This window comes from Lathamus discolor, chromosome Z (genome assembly GCF_037157495.1).
Source record: "Lathamus discolor isolate bLatDis1 chromosome Z, bLatDis1.hap1, whole genome shotgun sequence".
Classification (NCBI taxonomy): Eukaryota; Metazoa; Chordata; class Aves; order Psittaciformes; family Psittacidae; genus Lathamus; species Lathamus discolor.
Window position 1 is genome coordinate 66,363,910 of NC_088909.1, and position 25,713 is coordinate 66,389,622.

A 25,713-nucleotide genomic window follows, 5' to 3' on the forward strand; every position below is an offset into this window, starting at 1 on the left:
GGTTGGTATCAGCCCACTTCACAAGCTTGTCGAGGTCCCTCTGGATGTCATTCCTTCCCTGCAGTGTATCAACCGAACCACACAGCTTGGTGTCATTGACAAACTTGCTGAGGGCGCACTCAATCCCACTGTCCATGTCAGCAATGAAGATGTTAAACAAGACCGGTCCCAACACCAATCCCTGAGGGACATCACTCGTTACTGGTCTCCAGCCAGACATTGAGCTATTGATCACAACTCTTTGTGTGCGGCCATCCAGCCACTTCTTTATCCACCGAGGGGTCCATCCATCAAATTGATATCTCTCCAATTTAGAGAGAACGATATCGTGTGGGACAGTGTCAAACACTTTGCACAAGTCCAGGTAGATGACATCAACTGCTTTACCCTTGTCCATCAGTTCCATAGCCCCATCACAGAAGGCCACCAAATTGGTCAGGCAGGATTTGCCCTTAGTGAAGCCATGCTGGCTATCACCAAGCACCTTGTTGTTTTTCATGTGCCTTAGCATGCCATCCAGGAGAATGTGCTCCAAGATTTTGCCAGGCACAGAGGTGAGACTGACTGCTCTGTAATTCCCCGGGTCTTCCATTTTCCCCTTCTTGAAAATGGGGGTTATATTTCCCTTTTTCCAGTCATCGGGAACTTCACCTGACTGCCATGATTTTTCAAATATGATGGCCAGTGGCTTAGCAACTTCATTCGCCAGCTCCTTCAGGACCCGCGGATGGATTTCTTCAGGTCCCATGGACTTGTGCACGTTCAGATTTTGAAGATGGTCTCGAACCAGATCCTCTCCTACAGTGGGCCCAAGGTCTTCATTCTCACAGTCCCTGCGTCTACCTTCTAAGACCTGGGTGGTGCAGTCAGAGCCTTTGCCAGTGAAGACCGAGGCAAAGAAGTCATTCAGAACCTCAGCCTTCTCCAAATCCTGTGTAGCCATTTCTCCCGAAAGCTTCCTCAACGGGCCTGTGTTGTCCCTAGTCTGTTTTTTGTTTGCTATGTACCTGTAGAATCCCTTCCTGTTATCCTTAACATCCCTGGCTAGGTTTAATTCTAACTGGGCCTTAGCCTTCCTAACCTGGTCCCTAGCTTTCCGGACAACATCCCCTTACTCTACCCAGGCTGCCTGTCCTTGCTTCCATTTTTTATAAGCCTCTTTTTTCCTTTGAATTTTCCTCACAGAAATGTCTCCCATAGCTGTTTTCCTTTTAACCCTGACCCACAAACTCTCTGTTAACTGCTCAACTGCCCCCAGACAGAGTTCCATACTCTCCAGCCTATCCCTAACATAAAGGGCAACTCCCCCGCCCTGCCTGCCAGGCCTGTCTTTTCTAATGAGCCTGTAACCTTCCATTCCAACACTCCAGTCATAAGAGCCATCCCACCATGTTTCTGTGATGCCTATTATATCATACCCCATAGATGTGCACACATCTCTAATTCCTCTTGTTTGTTCCCCATGCTACGGGCATTTGTATAGAGGCATCTGAGCCGAGCTCCAAATGAAGCTGGCTTGTTGGTTGGAGTGGTGGGGATATATCTACGTTGCTCCAAGCATTTATTATAGGTGTTGGCAACTGACTGGGTGTGTTGGGATGGAATGCTGCCTCCCTCCCCCAACACATCTAGTTTAAAGTCTCCTTGACCTTCACAGAGCAATCACCCACTCTGTCATAGCACTTTTAGACTAAAACAGCAGCCAAGAGCACGACGCCTGGCCCATGTCTTTTGAATTAAAAGACCACTGACTAGATAGCTAGTTGGGGTAATGAGAAAGAATGACTGTATGGAGACCATAACAAGAAACTGTTAAATTTAGTACATGAAGAAAAAGTAGGTGCATAGTAACAGGCAATGCCCAGCTTGTTTAAGGAGATAAAAACTCACAACTATGAGACCAAGTTGGATAACCAAAATGGAGGGAAAAAAAATGAGAAAACAAATGTATTTACCTTTGAAATAAACATCAAAAGAACACTTACATTCACTCCTTCTGAAAACCTTGTCTACCCAAATACAGGCCTCACATTTCAAATACTTATCTATATGCTTCACTTCAAGCACCGGACTAGCTCTATTTAAATAAACAGGAGGAACACACTCATTTCAGTAAATGGGATCACTGTGCTTAAAGTTTAACATGAATCAGAGTGAAAAATGTATTTTAGTATTAACAGAGAGCTCCACTAAAAAAATCATGAGACATTTTATAGGTCATTGTGCCACATGGTTTTTCCTTATTTTTAAATATTTTGGGTAATTCAAAATGTGTAGAAGTAAGAGCTTCGACAGATTGGTTTAAAAAGCTGCTCCCAAGTGAAAGAGTACAGAAGATAAGCTCCAGCCAGGGTTTCTTCCAGCTTTTCCTTCAAGGGTGAGTGGCCAAGATTAGGCACCTGCATTATCAAAAATCTTGCACTGAGTTCATGCAGCTAAAGGTTTAGGAGGAAGAGGAATGTACCTGACACCCTTAAAATTTCCTCACCTCTCTCACCATTTTAGTCAAACAGTTTGTTGTAGTATCACCATTAAAATGAATTCTTGCCATTAGATTTTAGATTTCAAGCCAAAGATTCTATTACTGTATGTGGGGACCATTTTTTTCTTCTTAATTTCAGGACCATTCTTCCACTGACATGTTCAACTCCATAATCCCAATAAAGCTATCTGCCTGCAACATTAACTGGATCATTCTTGATCCAGCAGTTTTATGACATCTTTTATATAAAAGTTGTTGTTTGACAGAGCACTTTAGTACCACTTTAGGTTTTCAGTGTTGGTGAAAAGTAATACTGAGATACAAAACAGAAGAAATAAAATAGCATTTGACCATTCAATATTCCTCTCCTATTTTTTTTTTTTTTTTAATATTACACTATTTATTTCACGCCTAGCCAATTCAGAGATTGCTACACATCTCCCTCTCAAGGACCAGTCTGGACGAGGTCTTTCTGTTTACCAGCTTCAAACACACAGGCACATACAGGCACTCACCCAAGGAGAGCTGGATTTTTTTTTTTTTAATTTCTTAGAACCAGTGGCTTTTCTATTTTAAGATGCAACAACTTTTTTTGTACAACTTCTAATCCTAAGAAGTACCACAGCTGCCAATATGCCCAAAATTATCACTGACTCATTTATGCATTGAATCCCAAATGGCTGAGGTTGGATGGGACCCCTCATCTAAACCTGCCTTAGCTCATGGTGTGTCACTAATAAATAGATATTAAGAGTCAGCAGATCTCTTCATTTAAAAGTTATTACGGACTGTCTGCCAAGATTAGACGTTCTTAAATTTTAATCCATTACTTGTGGATATTTTCAGTGATTCCAATGGGAAGGAGCTCAGAGAGTGATGAAACTCTGTGCCAACACCCTGCCTTATATCTCTTATTGTGTTGTTGGAGACAATATGTAGTTAAGTGGATTGTACTTTGAGGTAGTGTGGCATTTTTTATATGGCAGGCTGCCTAAAACAAACCTTCATTTTGAAGCATTTTTTTTCCCCAGAATACCCTGTAACAAACAGAAATGGCATGGGTCAGATTCTCTAGGTGCTGCTGTGGAGATGAAGCAGAGCACTCTTTTTTAAGAAAATCTGGGAAGGGTCTGTGTTCAGCCTGGCATAGCTTATAGTCCATGAAAGCATGTTGAGATAGTATTTGCAAGTGCCATGTCACTCAACTCCGCCACATAGGTGTATCCTGAGCATCATCATAAAGAAGGATCATAGACAAGCACCTTCCCATTTCAGGTGTTAGGACCCCTCTATATGAAGACTCTTATGATTCCCAAAAACTTGAAGACTTGTTGAAACACATGGAGGAGGTAAAACAATGACCTGCCTTTAGACATAAGCTTCAGTTCTGTGTATAAAGTTATTGTTCGCAAATCTTTAAGGGAAGTAAATATGTCTTGTGTCATTTATGTGCAAATAATACTGTACATCAAAGCTGCAGAAAAATTAGAGGGAAAACTCAATGTTATATCTAATTGGAGTTTAATCCTTGAGAACATCACTATTGCATCAAAATCCTATTTATCTGAAAGCAATAGGACAGCCATCCTGGAAGTAAGCCCACACAAAACACTGTTAACTTGAGCAAGAATTTACAAATGGAAGCTTAGGGTTCTCCTAATGAGTTACTCACAGTTTAAAACTAGACAGCAATTTTATGGAGTACTTATTTTGTAATATGGGTCTTTTCTTGGTCTCCTTTTAAGCTGCCTTATGTTGAAGGCAAGATATCAGAACTTACAAGTATACCTTTATTTATAAAACCAATTTGTTCCACACAGAAGAACTTTACCTTTGAAAAATATGTAAATAACTATAAAAAAGGTTTATCATGAAATGTAAGTAGTTGAAATAGTCAAATATTACAGCTAATGGATATCAAAGAGTAAACACTGTATCATATTAATTTATTTAAACAGCAGTGAATTAACAATACTTCACTTGCATCACAGTAGACAAGGATAAAAAAAAGGCTAAGTGTGCCTATTTGTAAATAAAACATGGCCTTGTTCAATTCAAAATATGTAACATCCACTTCATTGCTCAGGTAATGAGCAATGCTGCATATAAATCAGTCCAATTCCAGACCAATAAAAAACAGAGAGGAGAAACTGACAGAACTTGAGAGTTAAGCAATAAAGGAAGAAATACTAGTAGAATAATTTACTAAAAAAAAAAAATCACAATTCACCGAATAAATTATTTTGTGAATATTATTCATCTGGCTTTAGCAGTGAGATTAGTGCAGCATAATCTGCAACTGAAATTGACTGTTTCAATAAAAGTGCATCTTTACCAAATGTCACTTCTGAAGAAACCTCTGCTTAGCAGGTTGCAAATCAAGATGACCCACATGAAATAAAAATTGCTCAAAATACCTTGATGGTAGTAACCTATCAGATGTAAACTCTTTAATATTAATGAAATTGCAAGTGTCATAAAAAAAAAAAAAGAGAGCTAAGGAAATAGTAACAATCATCCTTTAACTCATAACAAAAACATTCAGTAAACTGACTTTCTTAGAAGCCACAAGCAAATGAAACCCATTGCAGCTCTGATATCATGGATCACATAGTCTCTGAATGATCCTTATTCAGAAGAATATGGAAGTGGTTTGAATGCTGTATATGTATAATTAATGCAGGTGAGCCATCTATTACATTTTTAAATTATCCCCTAGGTGAGTTTAAAGAAGACCTACTTAGAGATAACAAGACTGTGACATGAAATCACTATCATGATATATTACAAGCTGTCTAATGCTTTCCCATCACAATCTTATAGGACAACATGAACATCACCCTTCTCTGGTCATTATTCTCCGCAACAAAATGCTTCTTTTTTTTCAGGTTTTAGCTCTTTGTTTTTTTTCTCTCTGCACCCATAATGGTGTAAAAGTACTACTTCTAAAATACCGACTAGGTTTCCAAGTCCAAATCCACTTGATGTTTTTTTGTCCATTACAGGTACAGGTTTGCATTTGGAATAAAAAAAGAAATCTGAATCTCAAATGTTAAGAATTTCAGCTATGCAGAGTACAGTAATCTAGGCAGACTTCTCAAAAACAATGTTAGGACCCAGGTTTATTACAGTCCTTGACAAACATCCAAACAGTGGAAAACAGCATCATCTCTGCAAGTGAAAAGATGCATCTTAGTACTGAGATGGGACCATTATCAGGTGACAGAAAATAGATAGGCTGCCAGGCATTCATAAGCAATATTGGCTTCTGAACAACAGTTCTCTCCTCATTAGCACAACAGCTTTCATGCTCAGTTTTGGAAAAATGATCCCACCTTAGAAAAACATTACTCTGAAATGCAGTGTCTTCAATGTGTGGTGGTAATAGACAGTAGAATAAACTTTATGAAGTTGGTAGATTTTTTTTTCTATCCTCATGATCTCAAACCTATTTTGACAGCATACTGAAGGGAGAAAAGGCAAACAGCTATTGCAAAATTTTGTTAATATCCAGAAAGCTTTCAGACAGCTTTAGTTAATATCCATGAAGTCACATTGAATAAGCAGATTGATCTTAAGGACTGAGATTTCCATGATAGCAGATGAAATACGTGGACCTGTTTGAAACTCATCTTTTACTGTCCTAAAGCATAACTTTTGTCAAAGTGTCATAGGCACAGGCAAATATTCCTTCTATGATGCTGTACAGCTACCTGCTCTTGAAGAAGATGTTTAACATTCTAAGATATTAAAATGACATTTCACAGCTGATCATAAGGATGGATAAGTCAATTAACACTGAAGAAGAGGACAAAAAATCAGTTTCACGATTAGGGGGGCAACACTGGCCTTAATAGAAATGCCTTTCCAGGGTGGATGGTGTTCTGTATAAAAACTAGATTCAAGATCTTGCAGAATGATCACTTTCATGGCCCAGCTGGCCACTTATTTCTCATACAGGCCAGGATGCTGTTGGCCTTCTTGGCTGCCCGAGCATAAGCCAGCTCACCCTCAGGCTTTTTTCCACCAAGCAGCTTTCCAGTCACTCTTCACCAAGCCTGTAGTGTTGCATGGGGTTGTTGTGGCCCAAATGCGGAACCCAGCACTTTGCTTTTTTGAACCTCATAACTTTGGCCACAGCCTATCAATCCAGCCTGTCCAGATCCTCCAGCAAATCAACACTCTCAGACAAGTTATTGACTGCAAATTTACTGAGGGTGCACTTGACCCTCTCACCCATATCATCAATAAAGACATTAAACAGCATTGGCGCTAATGTGTTGATTACACAGTAGGGTCAGTGATGGACACCATTAGATGTGACGCCGTTTACCACCATTGTTTGGGCTTGGCCATGCAGCCAGTTTTTTACCCAGAAAAGAATACACTTATCCAGGCCATGAGCAGCCAGTTTCTCCAGGAGAATGCTATGGGAGACAGTGTCAAATGCTTTACTAAAGTACAAATAGACAATATCCACAGCCTTTCCCTCATCAACCAGATGGGTTGCTTTGTCATAGAAGGAGATCAGTTTGGTCAAGCAGAACCTGCTGTTCATAAACTCATGCTGACTGGATCTGATCCCCATTTTCCTGAATGTGCTGTGTGGTCTGCTCCATGACCTTGCCTGGCACTGAGATCAGGCTGACAGGCCTGTAATTTTCTGGGTCTTTCTTCCTGTCCTTTTTGTAGAGATGTGTCACATTGGCCAACCTCCAATCCTCTGGGACCTGCCCACTAGACCAGGAGTGCTGATAAATGGTGGAGAGTGGCTTGGCGAGTTGAGTACCCTGAGGATGGCTGGTTTGACTATTAAAGACTGAGGCATGCAGGGCATTAACTGCCTCAGCCTTTTCCTGATCCTTCATCAGTAGGTTTCCCAGGAATCCAGCAAAGGATTTGTCCTGGTAACTTCTCATGTGTTCAGAGAAGCCAACAGGTCAAACTTGAAGGAGGCAGAATATTTCTGTCCTTAAATGCTGAGAATTGAAGCAATGAGCAATGTCAGGATTTCAAATAGAATATAGAGTTGCTCTAGTCTGTTTGATATGTGTCCTGAGTTCAGCAGCAGCAGCAGTCATTTTTGTCCTTCTTAGTAGCTGCTGCAGTGCTGTGGTTTTGACTTTCAGCCTGGGAACAACACTGATAACACCAATGTTTTTAGTTGCTGCTCAGGAATGTTTACTCTTACCAAGGACTTTCTGAGTCTCATGCTCTGCGAGGGAGGAGGGGAAGCCAGGAGGAAGTAGAGACAGGACACCTGACCCAGACTAGCCAAAGCAGTATTCCATACGACAGCACATCATGTCCAGTATATAAACTGGGGGCAGTTACCCAGAAAGGCTAGGTCATTGCTCAGGCTGGGCTCGGTATTGGTCAGCAGATGGTGAGCAGTTGTGTTCTCTTCCCTTGTTATTTCCTTTATGATTATTATTATTGGTGGTAGCAGTAATGGTTTTGTGTTATACCTTAGTTACTGGACTGTTCTTATCTCAACCTGTGAGAGTTAAGCTCTTTTGATTCTCCTCCCTATTCCTCCAGGAGCAAGGGGAGGAAGAGGGGGGAGTGAACAAGCGGCTGTGTGGTTCTGGGTTGCCATGTGGGCTTAAGACACGACAGTCCTTTGTGGTGCCCAACACGGGGCCCAAAGGACTGAGATAACGACAGGCCTGACCAGAGTGTGTCTAATCATATTTGTGATAAGCATTCATTGTTTTAGATTAATAGCTACTCACCACAATGCTGATCTATTGGCTCTCAAAGTTGTTGCTCTTGATCTTGGAGTTTCAGCACATCATAACTTACTTACAGTTGCTATTTGCTGTTTTAGTGTTTATCAGCTGGGAGACCTAGGCTAAAGTTCTTGTTTCACTGTACTTTATGGTAATGACTTCCAACACAATAAACTCGTTGATCATGAAACTGATCTGGCTTGCTTTCCCTGTTGTGATCAGCTGGTAAACTTTCCATGTTCTCTTGTTTGGGTAAGCATGGCTTAAATCATGTCTAGAACAATTGGGCCGACCGTCACGAACTAGAAGGTAGAGAAGCCAAGCAGCTGGGATCGCTTGCTAGGGAAAGGGGAATTGACAAAGAAATTGCCAAAGAGAAATGGTCCCTCAGCCTTTGGAGGCGGCTATTGGCAGCTGTGAAAGAAATGTTTCCGTACAAGGAAAATGTTATGATTCATTCAGCCAAGTGGTCTACTCTAGAGAAACACAACCAGCCTCTGAGGGAATCAGCCATTGTAGAGATGATCTGTCACAGGCCAGATGCTGGGAATGCACCCACAGATCCAGATGAAGTTGAATGTACACGACCCATGTGACGGAAATTTACACAAAATTCACCATCATCATATGACCATTCATTGGCAACAGTAACATGGAATGACGTAGCACCACCAACAGTGGATGAAATGATTCATCAACTGCAAAAGTTCGAAGACAATCCCACCCCTTCCATCATTTCAGCTGTGGAAAAAGTCCCAGAAGTTCAAACAATTGAGAGACAATCTATTTGATCTATCAAGCTCCTCACGTGTACCAACCCCCGTCTCAGCTATCAACAAAAAGCTTCCTACTGCTCGAGAGGGAAGATATAGAAGGCATACACCACGGACCACCCTATGGTTTTAGCTGCAGTGTCATGGAGAAGACATGATGAAGTGGGATGGAAAACCTACTTCAGCTCTGGAGGAACAGGTGCGTGAATTGAAGGAGAGAACAGAGGTTGAGGATGATCATCCCATGAAAGCTGCGGCTTCAGTCTCTGGTGAACAGGTTCACAGATGGAGTGGAAGAGCTGATTTTACTCCAGCTCATGTGATAAAGAAGAATAATCCCTCCCTACCAGACGTAAGTGACCAATATTGTGATGACTATTAGAGGGCCCCTTCCTCCAGCCAGGTGGAGCTAGGGGACAATAGGATTTACTGGACTGTGAGGATCAGATGGCCTGGCACATCAGCCCCACAGAAGTATAAGGCTCTAGTAGATACCAGTGTACAGTGTACCCTGATGCCATGAAGCTGTCAAGGGGTGGAACCCATCTATATTTCTGGAGTGACAGGAGGATCACAAGAGTTGACTGTACTGGAGGCTGAAATCAGCCTGACTGGGAGGAAGTGGCAAAGCAGCCCATTGTGACTGGTCCAGAGGTTCCATGCAACCTTGGCATGCACTACCTCAGGAGGGTACTTCAAAGACCCAAAAGGGTACCGATGGGCTTTTGGTATTGTTGTTTTGGAGACAGAGGAAATTAAGCAGCTGTCCACCTTGCCTGGTCTCTCAGAGGATCCTTCTGTTGTGGGGTTGCTGAAGGTCGAAGAACAAGTGCCAATCGCGACCACAATAGTGCACCGGCGTCAATATCGCACCAACCGAGACTTCCTGATTCACATCTATAAGCTGATTCATAGACTGGAGAGCCGAAGAGTGATTAGTAGGACCCACTCACCCTTTAACAGCCCCATATGGCCAGTGCAAAAGTCTAATGGAGAGTGGAGACTAACAGTAGACTATCGTGGCCTGAATGAAATCACACCACTGGTGTTATCAGCGCTGCTCCCATGTTGAAAGTCAAAAACACAGCACTGCACCAGCTACTAAGGAGAAAAATTACTGCTAAACCCAGGGCAATATTTTTGATATCTTTTATGCTATTTTTTTCAGTTTCAGAAGGTGTAATTGAGTATATAAAGGAAGCTCCAAAAATAAATGCTTAGTCAAGAATAAAAGCCCTTTCCACATTCTTAAAACCCCATTTAAATTACCTAGTCAAGTCACAGCTAAATGTGCAATTTAAAACTCATTAAACTTGTATAAAAGTATGTACACTGGATAGTAATTACAGTTGACGAATGATCTGGAGACCAGTAACTATTTAAAGAAGAAATGAGCAAATTAGTTAAAATAATAATAATAATCTAATGATTTAGTGAACTAGTTGCTGACAACCCAACAAAAAATGTAAAGTGATTCGAATAAATCAGTTTTTAATTATCATCAGCTCTTATGTTTGGTTTGATGGTTAAATAAAACAGCTGTATTTACAGTAGAGTTTTTCTTTACAAAAGATATAGAAACAGGAAAAGTGACCAAGAATCCTCAAATGCTTGATTACTTCGGGGATGACACAATTTCTTCAGGACTTCTGAAGAAATCGTTAGATTCCTTCACTGTGGTGTTTTTATTGCAGACTCAAATTTTGGTCTTGATTGTTGGTTTGGTTTTTTTTTTTTTTTTATCAGATTTGGTGGTGTTTTTCAACAACTAAGTGGATACCTTATGATTTCAGATAGTGAGATACAATGCTTAGTAGAAGTTTTCGTAAAATTTGAAAGAAGGTGTACCATTCTATCTATTGAAAACTGCTTGCAGCACTCTTTCAGGAGAAAAAAAAATGTATTTATTAAAGAGCAAATTCTGACTGGGCTACTATTGTGAAAATCCTTCTTCATCCTGTTTCATAAAAGTCTTCTGTATCACATTATTGAACATGATTTTCCACCCCTATTATGTTATCTATCTAACAAGATTGCACAAATCTCCTTCCCCAAGTTACTATGATTTTAGGACCTTAGAGCACAATTTAGAGACCTGCTTTTTGGCTATTATGTCTTCTTTGCCTTATTCAGAACTGCTTTGACAATGGGCACTGTGAAGAAATATATAGATAGCTCAACAGAAAAATATGGTCTCTCAAAGATACCTATATTCAAATTGACTCTCCAACAGCTGGGTGGTAAGAACTTACTTAACCAGTATTGCTCTTACTTCTTTAGTTATTTCTTGTTAAGAAGCTTCACAATAAGTAACTGGTAAGAACTTACTTAATCTTTTCTCAATGCAGTTTTAATGGGATTTCTAGGAGCTTTCTAATGGAGTTTGTTCAGGACATACGCTGGGCAGGTTCTGAAGATCTTAAAGGAAGGACACTCCACAGACTCTTTTGTGCTACTCTTTTCAGTTCTTAACCACACATTGCAAATATTCTGGATTTTCTCCTGCGTCTACATAAAATTTCTTTTTGCAGCTTGTGATAATTGTGTTTTCTCCATTTGCTCTGAATCTCGTTTGCTATATTCTCCACACCTTCCCTTTACTGAGAATTTACGTTACAGAAACAGCAAATAGCATCTCACAGATCTTCTCTTAACCTTCTGTTCTTAGGCCTAAATTATCCACCTACCTCAGCCTCTTCTTTTACCTTAGCTGCACAAGCCCTGATCATTTCTCACTGGGCCTCCACTGAACATGCAGAGCTTAGGGGAGTAGCTACTACTACTGACCAGCTGGCTTCAGTCCTGTCAGGGCAACCTAGAGTTTGTTACAGTATGTTTGTCAAGGTATTACTGTACTTGATTGCTAAAAGAAGCTACAGCTTGTAATACTGATGCAGTTGTTGCTGCCACTATTTTTTTTTTTTTTTGTTTTATTTTTTTCTCTTTATCCAGAAATGCAGAACACTGAAGTCCTGTGTGCTCCGGCCTGCAAACTGGTATATGCCTTAGCTAAAGAGGTAGTCACTGTGCAAATATAGAGGGTCAATGAAATAGTTGATGCTAGAAGTATTTGGAGATTGTTTATAAAGCAGACAACACCTTTTTTTTTTTTTTTAACTAGGATAGTAGGCCTTCAGAATTGTATCTGGGATTGTGTGGTTTCCATTTGCTTTATTTATTTTATGTGCATTCTTCATAAAACCTACTATTTTCATCTGGATGAGGAATGGATTTTTTTTCTTCTTTTTTTTCACTTCTTGTTTATAGATGTATTCTGATACTGTAAATAGACAAAGAAAGTGGAGAGACTAAGGAGAGAAATCAGAGAAGTCAGTATCATGATTTGGGACAGAGAATCACAGGAGCTCATAGACCTCGACAGGGAGAAAAATAGGGAACTTCTAAAAGCCTTTTCTTCTGGTCTCATGAGGAAAGCACAGAAGAAGCCGAGAGAAAGTAAGGAACCGGTGAGTGTTTGAATCAGAGTTTTTTGTCAAAATAATGAACAGTAAAATATCCAAGTGATATTTTACTGTTACAAGTTTACAAGTGAAATGGGAGTGACAGAAATCTTCATCAAGGCCTAATCCTGACACATTTTAGTAAGTGAGATATTGCAATATATCATTTTGAATATATATGACCGTATAAGGAACATGGGATGCTGAGAATCAACCAAACAGCATCTGCTGGATTACTAATAAAATAGTTCTGCAAAGTGGGCAGATAAAAATTAGTTCACAAACAAGAAAAAATTTGACTCTGCTATCATGGACTCTGGCTCTGTATTTTGCTTGCTAATCACCATGAGAGAGTGATTATGTGTCTTCTGGAGCCTGACACAATGCCAAAAGGAAATCATTCCATTTACTTAAGTGAAACTTTCACTGTAACCTCAGTGTTCTTTCAAGGAAGTCCTATCGATATCTTCCTTCCTATATGATACATTATGGCGCACTTATAACCAAAATAAAATGGTAAGTAAAGACATCGATCAATGCTACAGGAAAACAGAATCTGCAGCACCCCTAACAAAAGTTAGTAAGACTAATCATAGCATTAACCTGGGTAATAGCAAACCCAAGGCTGACCTGGCAATTTTAGCAACAGGGATTCCAAGTTCAACAATTTCTGCAGAAGTTGCCCTGCACTGCAGAAAGCAGCTCCATATTCTTTTGCCAGGAAAAAAAAAAAAAAAAAAAAAAAAAAAAGGGAAGGGTGTATGTAATACTCTGGTCAGGTGTTTCTTTAATCTGTCAGTGGCAATACTAGGTTGCAGCTCCCTTTCAAGGATTTCTGCAGTCCTAACTCCAGAACAAGGACAGGGATTGATTCAGCCCTAGCAAGCCCAAGGGAATTCTGTACACACAAAAATCCGGCTATATATAAGCCTGTCAAAGTTCAGAATTTGTATATATCAAGTTTTAAGAACATTGATTCCAAGGCAGGTACCTAAATTCTGCTCTAGTTACACTTTAGGTCCCTGTGTCCTTCTTGGTTTTCCCATGACTGATAAAGTCAAATCCAGATGGTCCTCCTAAGGCTTTATCAAGTTGAATGAAAATGGTCATACCTTATGAACATATAGCAGAGTTTCTGTCTACTGTTGAAATTCAGGATTTCAAAAAGGTACAGAAATAAGATTGGAAGGTATGTTTAGTTTTCTTACTGTTATTTTCAAAAATGAAAGCAACTTGTTTCAAAATCTTTAATAAAACATGTCTCTGTTTCTCTGTTTTAACTATAATTAATAAGTATAAAATTCTCAAGGGACACATTCAACCAACTGCTTCTACAGATACATTTTAAACAGCACAGGTCCTTTCTATGTGGAAAAATGGTCAGTGCTTGGTATTTCTACCATGTCTGGGGTTTTTGTACGGTAGAAATCATAAGAAATTACAGGCTGCCTGCTGGCTTGTTTAGGTGTGAAAAAAAAGCAAGTTTAGCTTTCATTGTTGCAAGGGAAATCTTTTAGCTAAATCTCTTTTTTTAATGAAAGTTACATTAAAATCCGTAAATAACCTTGAAGTAACCTAAGAATTCTTTTTTTGGTCTTTCGAAATCTCTCATTTCATCCTAGGAACTCTTAAGCCACCTTCATGTCACAAACAGTATTTGCCAGAATTCAGTCTGTTATTAGGGAAATACCTTTATTTAATTATCTACCCATATAGTACAAATGTTATTTCTTTTCTTGCCAAGCTTCAGTGTATGCTTGTTGCTTACCCATGCTTCACATTTACATAATAAATTACTTAATAGATGTCATAGATTTGTCTACTTGTTTGAGGGGATTAAATCATATTGAGTCAATCCAGCAAAATCTACCAAGATCCCTAAAGCTTTATCCTGAAATCAAGGTATTTCTTAAACTGGAAAGAAAATTTTAGGGGGAGGAGGGCTTGAACAGCACATTTTGGTTTTTTCCTAGGTCTGTAAGATTTCTCAAATGTGAAGCAATTTAAAATGTCATCCATTACATCAGCCAATGGGTCTGCTCAAGGTTTTCATAATAAATGCTGAAGAACCAGCAACAGAGCTAATCTGCATTTTATAATCCTCCAGTTTACAGTGTAAGCATTGGTAGGCTATAATGAGCTGATACATGCTAGGGTTAGCTGTGCATGTGGTAATCACACACTCTATGGTTTTATCGACTGGTGCAGCCAGTCTGGTGTAAGAATATGCTCTGTGTGTAGCAAAACTGGCTCTACACTACTTTACTGAGCTGAAAGAACAGTGAGTTATTTTCTAGCCAAGGTATTAATTAATGTCCTTGAGTAATTTTTAAATTGCCTCATGACATTTTAATACTTTATATTGGCACACGTTTCCCTAGTGAAATACCTTTGCAATTTAGCTCAGAATGTAAACTGCAAAAAAATTGAAAATCTACTTTGTATAAGAACTAAGCATTGTCAATTCTCATTGTAGTAAGAGCTAAGTAATTTTACAGCAAAAGCATGGTGTTTTACAGCATGATAGAAGACTTCTTATGTCTGACTTTTGACTAGAGCCACTTTCTTGTCTGGGTCACTACCACGCATTTGAACACAAAGATACATACAACACAAAAATGGTTTTGACAATAAACCTGATTAAAAAAAAAATAAAAAAGGAAGGTAAGAAAAGAACATGAGAAAGACTGCTATTCTTTGAAAGACTCAGCTGTTCTATTGAAAGAAAACCTGCTGATGCACCTGCAGAGTCTGTAAAACAGAATAAAAATTAGTAGCAATTTTTCATTACTTAAATGCTTCCATCAGAAAACCATCCAGTTACGAGGGGGAAGCCTACTCATAAACTCAGCATATCCTATTGCCATACTTTTCCATTTAGACAAGGCAAACATAATGCCAGCAGTAACTCTCTCTTTCAAGTACTGTCTCATAAAAAAAAATAATAATCTTCTAACATGCTCAGACTTTCATACCAAGATAAATGCAGAGTCCTCAAAGCTTTCAGTATAAGTAAAGTTTTTCATAGATCACTTTCTCTAGAAAGATCTGCATCCCATTGTTTCTCTGTCTCCTAGAGATGGAACTATAATTAAATAATTTTTAAAAAATCAGGATATTGCTGGGCTACTGAATGTATAAAATATACATGAATGTATATTTCCAATACCTTTAATATCCTCACAGAACAATTCTGCCTCAAAGTCCCTAAAAGAAGCAGTAAGAATATTTTATTCCTCCACTGCCACATTCATTTGAAGACAACAGAATTACCTTGCAGACACAACTGGCTAATCAAGCAGGTCTATAACTCACACATCAGACAATTACCAGCCCCCATGAAGAGATCTCAGTGTTCTTAATGGAAAATTAGTGCTCATCCTGCACAGCTTTACCTTACCCCCCAAAAAAAACCCAGCAAATCAAAAACTAAACAAGGCATTATTAATGATTTTCTCAGTCCTTGACCATTAATTTCCAACTTCACCTCACCTGAAAAAATACAAAGTGTGATTCCAGTTGCTCTTCCCAGTAGTGAGCAAGACCATCAACTTCATAGGTTTATAGAATCTTAGAACAGTTAGGGTTGGAAAGGACCTTAAGATCATCTGCCATGGCAGGGACACCTCACACTAAACCACGTCACCCAAGGCTTCGTCCAACCTGGCCTAGAACATCGCCAGGGATGGAACATTTATATAACTCTCCTGGGGAAAACCATTCCAGTGCCTCACCACCCTTACAGGAAAGAACTTCTTCCTTATATCCAATCTAAACTTCCCCTGGTTAAGTTTTAACCCATTACCCCTAGTCCTATCACTACATTCCCTGATGAAGAGTCTCTCTTCACCATCCTTATAGGCCCCCTTCAGATACTGGAAGGCTACTTTGAGGTCTCCACGTAGCCTTCTCTTCTCCAGGCTGAACAGACCTAACTTTCTCAGCCTATCTTCATACGGGAGGTGCTCCAGTCCCCTGATCATCCTCATGGCCCTCCTCTGGACTTGTTCCAACAGTTCCATGTCCTTTTTATGTTGAGGACACCAGAACTGTACACAATACTCCAAGTCAAATTCCTTTGGAGAAACAGAAGTGGAGCTTCCTGAAAAATATTATAGCCCTTTCTTCAACAAAGCTAACATACACAATAGATAAATGTTGAAGAGTTTGTAAATCAAATATCAACATTGTGCTCTGACCATAGCCCTATGGATCTTTTGAATGCTTAGGGTGAAGAAATTTGCTTAATCTTAACAATAATCCCTTCCCACCCTTAGCTTTTCTTTTCAGGTCCTGCAAAGAGAGAGAGAGAATTTTCTTAATTCTCATAGAGCAGAATATGAAGAGATTCAAAGATGACTTAATTGCAGTTTCTCTTCTAGAATTTCTAGCTCTCTAAATGCAGGTCACAGTACTCTGCATGTGAATAAAGCACTCCTGAAACCACCTTCTCTTCTGAAAAGAAAAATTTGGAAAACATACCTCTAAAAAATTAATCATCTTCCTTCATCTATTATTTTAGGGCTCTATCTATCCTCACTGCTAGGCAGCCATCAGAAGTAATAGAAGGAAATTTGGCCTCAGCTGTCTGTATGGAAAAGCTTTTTTCCCACACTTACAGTTTTGTACATTGATATAGCTAAATGAAATCTTAAAACTCATTATCTTTGTTTTAGCTCATCATATCTTAATTTATTTGGTGATAGATGAGATATGTGTTTTGACTAATTATTCTATAAAAAATCACTTTTCTGCAATCAAGACTACAAGCTGAATATTAGAACCATGAATGAGGAGTAAATATGAAACTGATAGCCTGCTTTGATTGAGTTGTTTACTGCAGGATTCTGAAGGTATTTATTTCACAAAGGTCTGCTTATCAGTTAATAACTGAATATTCACATGGTCACATGGTCCAGATAATGAAAAAATAAAAATAAAAATAAATAATTCTTTCATTCTAGTGGAGATTTTGTGTATCTAATCAGGTTTACCTTCACATTTATATACATTTCTGAGGTTAGAGTACATTATTCTGTCACAACTGAACCTTTTCTCAAAGTGTAAAGGGTGCGAGCTTTCCAGGTAAATCCTTCAAAGGTATGTAAGTGAGATTTCATTTTCCAGCCCACAAAGGCACCTCTGATTACCTCTGTAAGAATTTATCCCACCAAGATTCTGGATTATGACAACTAGCAGGATAGTTAATGACTTGGAGCAAGCTCAGAGTAAAGGAGTGGTTATGAGGCTCCTCTTGGAAAAAAAAAAAGGACTTTTTCTTTTTTTTTTCGAATATCTGGTTAAGTTATTTAAATATTCATCTAGCATTTTTTCACACTTTCCCTCTTAAATATATTACTATTATAGCATCTAAGAATATATTGAAGGAAAAAGAAAAAAAAGGAAAATGACCTGGTGGAACACCCACACAGAAAGTAAGGAAGGTTCTAATTCTTATTTCAGATAATGTTTAAATAATGTGTTTGAACAGAAGTTCAATCAGGAAATTAACAGTATAGGCACAGAATAGCCAAACATCTGATGCTTAAGGTGGAATAGAAGGTCCAAATCTCCTCCTTCAGAGGAATTACTAGGCATTTTATAACATCACTAAGCATTTTATAAATTTAACCCAAATGCATATAAATTTAGAGTAAACTTCAAATATAATTATTTTTTTTTTCAATTTGGTAATGATGACATCTTAAATTTTCTTCAATCCCTCCACTTGTAGTTGATTTTTTTTTTTTTTTTTGTGAACAGAACCAAAAAAAATTCAATTGTGTCCTAGTTTCAGCTGGCATAGAGTTAATTTTCTTCCTAGTAGCTGGTGCAGTGCTGTGTTTCGGCTTTAGTCTCAGAACAATTCTGATAACACACTAATATTTTAGTTGTTGCTAAGTAAACCTTACCCAGACCAAGGACTTTTCAGTCTCATGCTCTGCCAGTGAGGAGGGGCACAAGAAGCCGAGAGGGAACAGAGACAGGACACCTGACTCAAACTAGCCAAAGTGGTATTCCGTATCACAGCACATGATGCCCAGTATATAAACAGGGGAGTTACCCAGAAGGGACTGATCACTGCTCAGGTCAATCTGGGTATCAGTCACCAGGTGGTGAGCTGTTGTATTGTGGATCACTTGTGCATATCGGTTGGGTTTTTTTTTTCTTTTCTCTTTTTAGATTCTCTCCCCTTGTTATTTGCTTTACTATTAGTAGCGGTAGTAGTATATTGTAGCTTATTTTAGTTATTAAACCGTACTTATCTCAACCCTCAGGTTTTACGTTCCTTTGATTTTCCTCCCCATTCCACCCGGGGAAGGGAAAGAAGAGGGGTGAGTGAGCAATGGCATGGTACTCAGTTGCTGTCTGGGTCTAAATGTCTGGGTCTAAACCATGACAAATGCACAGACAGTTGCACTTTAGATCCTTTTTGGAGCCTCTGGAGAAAAGACCTTTATTTTCAAAAAGCTCTTTTTTCCATCAGTAAAACGAGCCAAGAATGAAAACAGAACAATTAAGTACAACATAAACACTTCCAAAACCCCTTTTTAAAAGAGCTTGTGAGCAAGTTTTACGCCATATACTGTATACTGTATACAAGTGTTGGGTCCAAACTTTATATCCAGCTCACCATCGGCAGCAGACAAGGAGAATCTGACTGAGCAGGGCTGCTACCCACAGAGCTTGGTGTCTTCCCACACACAGAGCTGGCTCCATCCCAACAAGAAGGAAACAAAGCATGACTTTCAAACAAAAGTATTAACTTGAAACACTGGAGGGAGCAAAATTGGACCAGAGCATCCAGAGAGGGTTTAGTGTTTATACCTACCTACAATGAAAACAGCCAAAAGCAGGAAGCCAGTGTCTCAGTGGAGCCACAGCTGAACAGTGTGCTGCTGACATGTGCAGGAGCATGAACAAAGCAAGGCAGGATTAAGGGCCCTCTGCCAGATGCTGCAAAATCTTCAAGAAATGAGTTTCTTAGTGAAGCATGGGAATGAAAAGAGCAGAAAACCATGCAGCCAAGAGCAAGAACAAATACTATGGGTCTTAGCAGTGTAGCTTCTTACTTCCAGCTTTTCAATACTTGAATGCAAGACCAAAGAATACCTGAAGATATTAAAAGAAAACACTTTCAAAATTAATGAGATCAGCTGCTTTGATATGTAAAATAGTATTAATAAATGAAATTATTCTCTTTGCAACAGGATATTGGTTTAGGTCGTTAATTAGACTTTGGAAAATATTAAAAAGGAAGAATGACCTCTGCAGTTACCCTAAGTAGGATAAATAATAAGTGCCTACTGTTTGCAAACATAAACTCGCCACTGTATAAAAAAGGAAATTACATTAAACTGTTAGTAATAAAAAACGTAGCACTTCAGCATATAAACAAATCATTAGCCTGGCTCTTAAAAATATACATTAATGAAATATTAGACAGTAAACTACATAATAGGAGAAGATGTGTGTCAGGTTTCATCAGCATTAGTATAGGAAAGGTTTCAATATTGCTGTAGAATTCTTGAAAAAAAATTATTTGCTCAAACCAACAACTCCCATTGCACTTTCAGTTCTGACTCTCCAGTCATCTTCATGAAAATTAGTTCCTGTGGACATACGTGCGTGTCAGGTTTAGTAATCTCAGAGATATAAGTAGATGTACTGTGGGGTATAAAACGAACATTAAGGTTAAAATAATTAAGCTCTCAGAAATTCCATGTCTGAATTTCTTTCCTGCAAACCAATTTAAATCATATCTGTGCCAGACACATGCAAGGCTTGTAAGTGAGCACTCCAAGTCAGCTCCAGTAGAGTTGTTTGTATACTATGTACAGGTATTTGAAGGGTTCATCTGAAATCCTTTACAATATAGCAAGATCTGAAAATGTCCTTCTTTTCCAGGATTAAAAAAAAAAATATTAAAAAAATATAAAAGTCACTTCTATCTCCTCTGAAAAGGTCTGGTTTTCTCTATCTACTCTGGTCAACTGCCTATAGTAAAAGATGTCTTGCTGTCCACAATGAATACATCTTTTACATTATCATCTTCAAATCCTTCCTTCATATCTCAAAAAATGACTCAGCATATACTTAACAAAGTTGAAAGTGCAAGAGCGAAAATGCAGACCTTGCCTCTTCTGCTGTTTTGTCAAACTTCGAATGTACATGCAAATTAAACTTACCAGCACTTATGTGCTCCTGAAATCCAGTACAGGCACCGACTTCTGCAAATAAACCATGCCTCAGAGAACAATCCCTCAGTTTCCTCATTTAGGATCTTCAGCCAGTAGATTACTCATCAAAACACTATATAAGGATATTTGTCAGTTTATTTATATGCCCTCCTCCATCAGAAAATTTGAAGCACTGATAAGTGCCTTGAAAGAATCTTCCTCTCTATTCCTTAGTATTTTGGGAGGGAGTTGGGGGCAGGGAAATTTATTTTTATCTTAACAAGATTTCTGTATGTGTTTCATTTTCAATTTTTCATTTTCTGTGCATTCATGAAAAAAGAAACCTCATGGAAAAGTTGACTCTAGAAATTAGTTTTCGCCTCAAAGTATTGAGATCTCATTCCTAACTCTTGCAGAAGTGAGATATCAAAAAAACTGTAGAAAGTGAAACAATTTTCCAAACTATTTATACAAGTTTACTCATAAATTGAGTACTATAACCAAAGTGAAAACTCACATAATGAGATCCAGTTTTATAACTTTCAGAATAACTGGGAAAAAAAAGCAAGTAGAAATATTAGCTTTATTGCAATAGATTCTCAGCAATATCAAAAAGCTACTACTACAAAATTAGCTGTTGTGGTGAAAGATCAGCCTTAGATTCTAGGCTTTGGAGTACACTTCTCAACTCAGAGTATTTACTTATGAGGTGATTGTTGTTGCCAAAAGGCCTTTTATTCTTGTTCTGTCAACGTTTACACATACTTATATTTTTATTCTCAACTGTTAGCCACATTGTGCTCAACAGAGCTTCACTTATGTTTGCTGTAATTTTAGGGGAGTGAAAAATACTCCCCAAAAGTAGTTACATTCCTGACGAAATCTCTTCTTGGCCATTGACTCAGGTGCAGGCTGAGGATGGGCAGGTTGCAGCACTCACACCCAACGGCAGTAACGGTTTCATCCTTTCCGCACTCCTGCTCTGTGCATTGGCAGAGTGGCTTGACTACCCTAGTATCTACGAGCAGATGCTGCAAATGACACTCAGAATTTCTGTCCTGGAGAAAGCATTTCTTACCTTAAAAAAAAAGGCTGCCTTATGCTGGCCAAAGAGCCTTGCAGCCCTCAGTGCTGCAGGTCCATGTGTCCAAAGGGAATCTGGCCTACTATCACTGACCTTTTTCTGAAGGCATTGCAACAAAGAAAATACATTAAAAAAAAAAAAGTATAGCCTTATCCATAGCATTCCTGATCCTTCTAGTATGCAAAAGATGGACTTAAGCCAAAGGCTGATATAATATCAAATCAGTAAATAAAATCAAATAAAATTAACTATTTAAAAAAAAACATTCTTTCTATTCCACCTTACATCCTGAGTCATTATCAAAAGCAACCTTAAAATGTTCTTTGAACTTCTAGATCAATAAAAATAAAATTCCCCCTTAGCAGAAATGAACTGGTATAAGCAATGCACACATCTTATATTGACTCCCTGCAAAGAGAAAATTTCATCTCTAATAAATGTTTAACACCTTAGTAAATAGCTCTGTTTTGCAGGACAAGGCATGAACATCAATTCTATAATAAAATTGATATGCCAATGGAATTAATGGATAGGGAAGACGAATAGGACAATCTTTTAGGCAGAAATTGTTCTTTTTCTTTAAATGAAGAAGCCTCTTTTACAACTGTTAGCTTATTCTGCATAGTGCTGTGTTAGAAGTCCCTTTTGCAGGGTCTCATCCCAGTTTTGGTTTGGATAATGAGGACCTCTCCTGGGAGATAAGAGAATAATATATCAGACACAGGTATTTTATCCTTTTAAATATTTTTTCTTTGTCACTTCAAAAGGCCTGGTAGGTCATTCAAAAAATTGAGAGTCTTTTCTTATTCCATTTCATGTCTCTCTCTAATTCTACTCCATCCTCAGTTAGATCCTCCCAGTGATACGTTTCCTATAAGTTAACTGTAAGATGAATATTTGTCATAGATATAAATACACTGTCAATTCTAATTTTCTTTGAAAAGAGTCAGTCAGGAATTCTTCAGTGAATGAGGACCCTATCCTTCCTTTTAATGTATCAGTGAGTGAAAACAGTAAACTCAAAACCAGCAGGTGAATAGACTCATAATCCGTGTTTAATAAATCATCACAGTATGTGACTGCAAAAAGACTTGATTTCTTTTGAAGATCTCATCACACTTTGTAAAGTTCTTCAGAAGTTCTTGGAGAGGTCTAAGCATATTTTAACTTACGAGCCTGTATATTCAACTGTATATGACTTGTGCAATCAAGGCCCCTCTTTCCCAAATGAAGCGATAAGTATTACAACTTGATTTAGTAAAGAAAAAAACAAGAAAAAGCATTTACAGCTGAATACTGACAAAGTGAAAGGTGGGTCCTTCCTAAATTGAATGTGTTGAAATAATTACTGGTGAACTTTGAAAAACTCCAGGGGTCACTGAGATCATGCCCTGATGATAATGAATGAGAGTACGAGAGCAAAGAGTATGACACAATTGGATTGCCTTCATTGTTACAAATATTCTTGGTTGATTAGAGAACTCACAGGGCTCTGACTCTAATTACTTTCCTTATCTTTAATAATGTGAAGTGGATATCTGACTAAAATTTTGTTGCTTATCATTGGTGAAAAGTAGAATCAGATGCCCCATGCAGAGTAAAATTCTTCTTAGTTCAATGCTTGAAAAAAATGTGGTCACATGTGAAAGTGCATGATTGAAAATCCTACATACCAAGTAACTGAAAAACAGAAAATGAAGCCACTAGTTCTGCTTTCTCTCTTATCCTGAATTGACAGACATCTTTATACTGGACTTAGCTTTTACATGGTACAAGGTGGTTCAACTCGAAGTAGCTGAGCAGCGCCCTGCCAACAAACATCCCTCACACTAGATTCGACTGGCTGGCTGGTCACTAGCAGCATCCTGATCTTCTAGTCCTCTAATTAGTTGTCTCCATGTGCAGACTTTTTAGCTCTAGCTAAAAAGCACAGAAAGTGTCCTAGCACAGACACTGTTGTTTCCATTCTTTGTCCACCTTGCCTATTTTTACCCTTCTTAGCATTTGAAATCTCCAGAGAATGGTAAGCAAATCTGTGTCATTTGTTCAGTCTGGAAGTTGTAATAGGACTGACTACATAATAGTGAGGTGTCTTTCCATAAGACCACCCTTACTTCATTTTAAGTTGTATAGTCTTAAAATATCAGTGGATATTCTTTTTGTTTTCCAAAAAGTAAGGACAACTGCTGTCAGCATGACTTCAGTTTTCAGAAACAAGGAGAATGGGGTTCACAACACTCCTCAACAGGAGAAGAGCTAGGTGACATAGCAAGTGCGTTGCAAGTATAGGATGCAGACCTTCGGCATGTGGTAGGTAACCAGTGTGTTTTCAGTTGTGTTTTGGGGGTTGGTTTTTTTTGGGCTTTTTTGTTTATCTTCTTCCAGCCTTTGTAAAATTTCATTAAAATTGCCCATTTGTTTGTATGTCTATCAAAAGAGCCCTTATTTGGAGACTATAATTTAATTAATAATACCATCTTGTATCACTAATAGTCTTTCAACTGTTTTCTAAAATAATTAATTGTTTCAGTCAGCTTATTCATCCGTCATTTAGAAAACTTTTTTTTTTTTAACAGGGACACCACTACTCTTTCTACTCTTTCTTTCTACTTACTTAGAGTTAGTCTTATTTAAACAGTGTCTCTCTGTAACTTTTCCTACTACAATACAAATCAGGTTTACGGCTGCATTCATGGAAAATATGCATTTATCACATTAGTTTTGCATGTTTGCTTATTTTCTCCACCAAAACACAGTCAGATTTTTCTTTACCTGCTAAAATCTTTTGCTGTTTAAAACTTTTCTTTTCTCTGAATAAAAAAAAAAAAAAACAAAAAAAAAACACCACCAAAAACGTTTTTCAGGCCTTTTTTGATAACAATTTAACACATATTTATGACATTTACATGGCATGTAAGCCAAGGTATTGAGATGGGATAATAATTGGAATATTATGATTTACTCAAGCTGAAGAAAACATTTATTTTCAGGAAGAGATCAAAATTTAATATTCTTACTTCCTTGAAGACTTATAAGTTCAGCATTTGCTGAAGAGCTTTACTAAAGCAGAAAACTTGGCTCACTTAAACCAAAGGACAAGGCATTCTCTACTGCTTCTGGCCCCCTGTTAGGGTAGCTGTTGTTTGACCTCGACTGCATCTGAGGATGAAAACCTGTATGTAAAAGAGGCACCTTCTTCTCCCTAGAGTTGGGGAATAAAGATGCCAGATTACATTCATAGCTCTCCCCAAAACAATAGGAGCTGGGAGGGAGCCAGGGCTGCTGGCCACAAGCACAGAACTTACACATTTCACCCCTTAGAAACCACCGTTACAAGCATTGAAATGTCACATACCTTTTTTATGTTACAGGTAGTTTTATTTGCTGTAAAGAAGTACAGGAACTATGGAGAAAGATGTAAAAGTGTCCCATTTAACAAAATAAGAATCTTACATAACTGACAACAGCTCTGTAAGATTTTATCAGACTAAAGACCCATCTCAAGTAGATTTTTGGTTATTCTGTGTTCATTTCAGAAGAGCAGAGCCCTGCCCCAGATTTTACACAGTAATTTAAGAATGAATGAGAATTGCAAGATTAACAAACCATGACAGGAAAACAAAGAAAAAGAAAAGTGATGATATGAGGAATGTTACTTCATTTGAAATCATTTGGAGCTCAATTATTTCCATGATGAATGTCAGACTTGCAACCACATTCAGATGCTTCAGGAAACCTTTTCAGGCAAGAACAGACCAGACTGCAGAAATGACCACATTGTTTTAAGACTATTTTTTTCCAATTTTAAAGTTTGATAAGAATCATCTACCTTGTGCACATACTCAAATGAAAGGACATGAAGAAAATTTATGAAGAAATTTTATGCCTTTAGCAACAATTTTTTTCAACACAATTTCAGATATAATTCCTCATGATAAATGCAACACACAGTAGAGGGTGCCAGAATATGGCTGGGAAGCCTTACACTGCATTTATCAGAC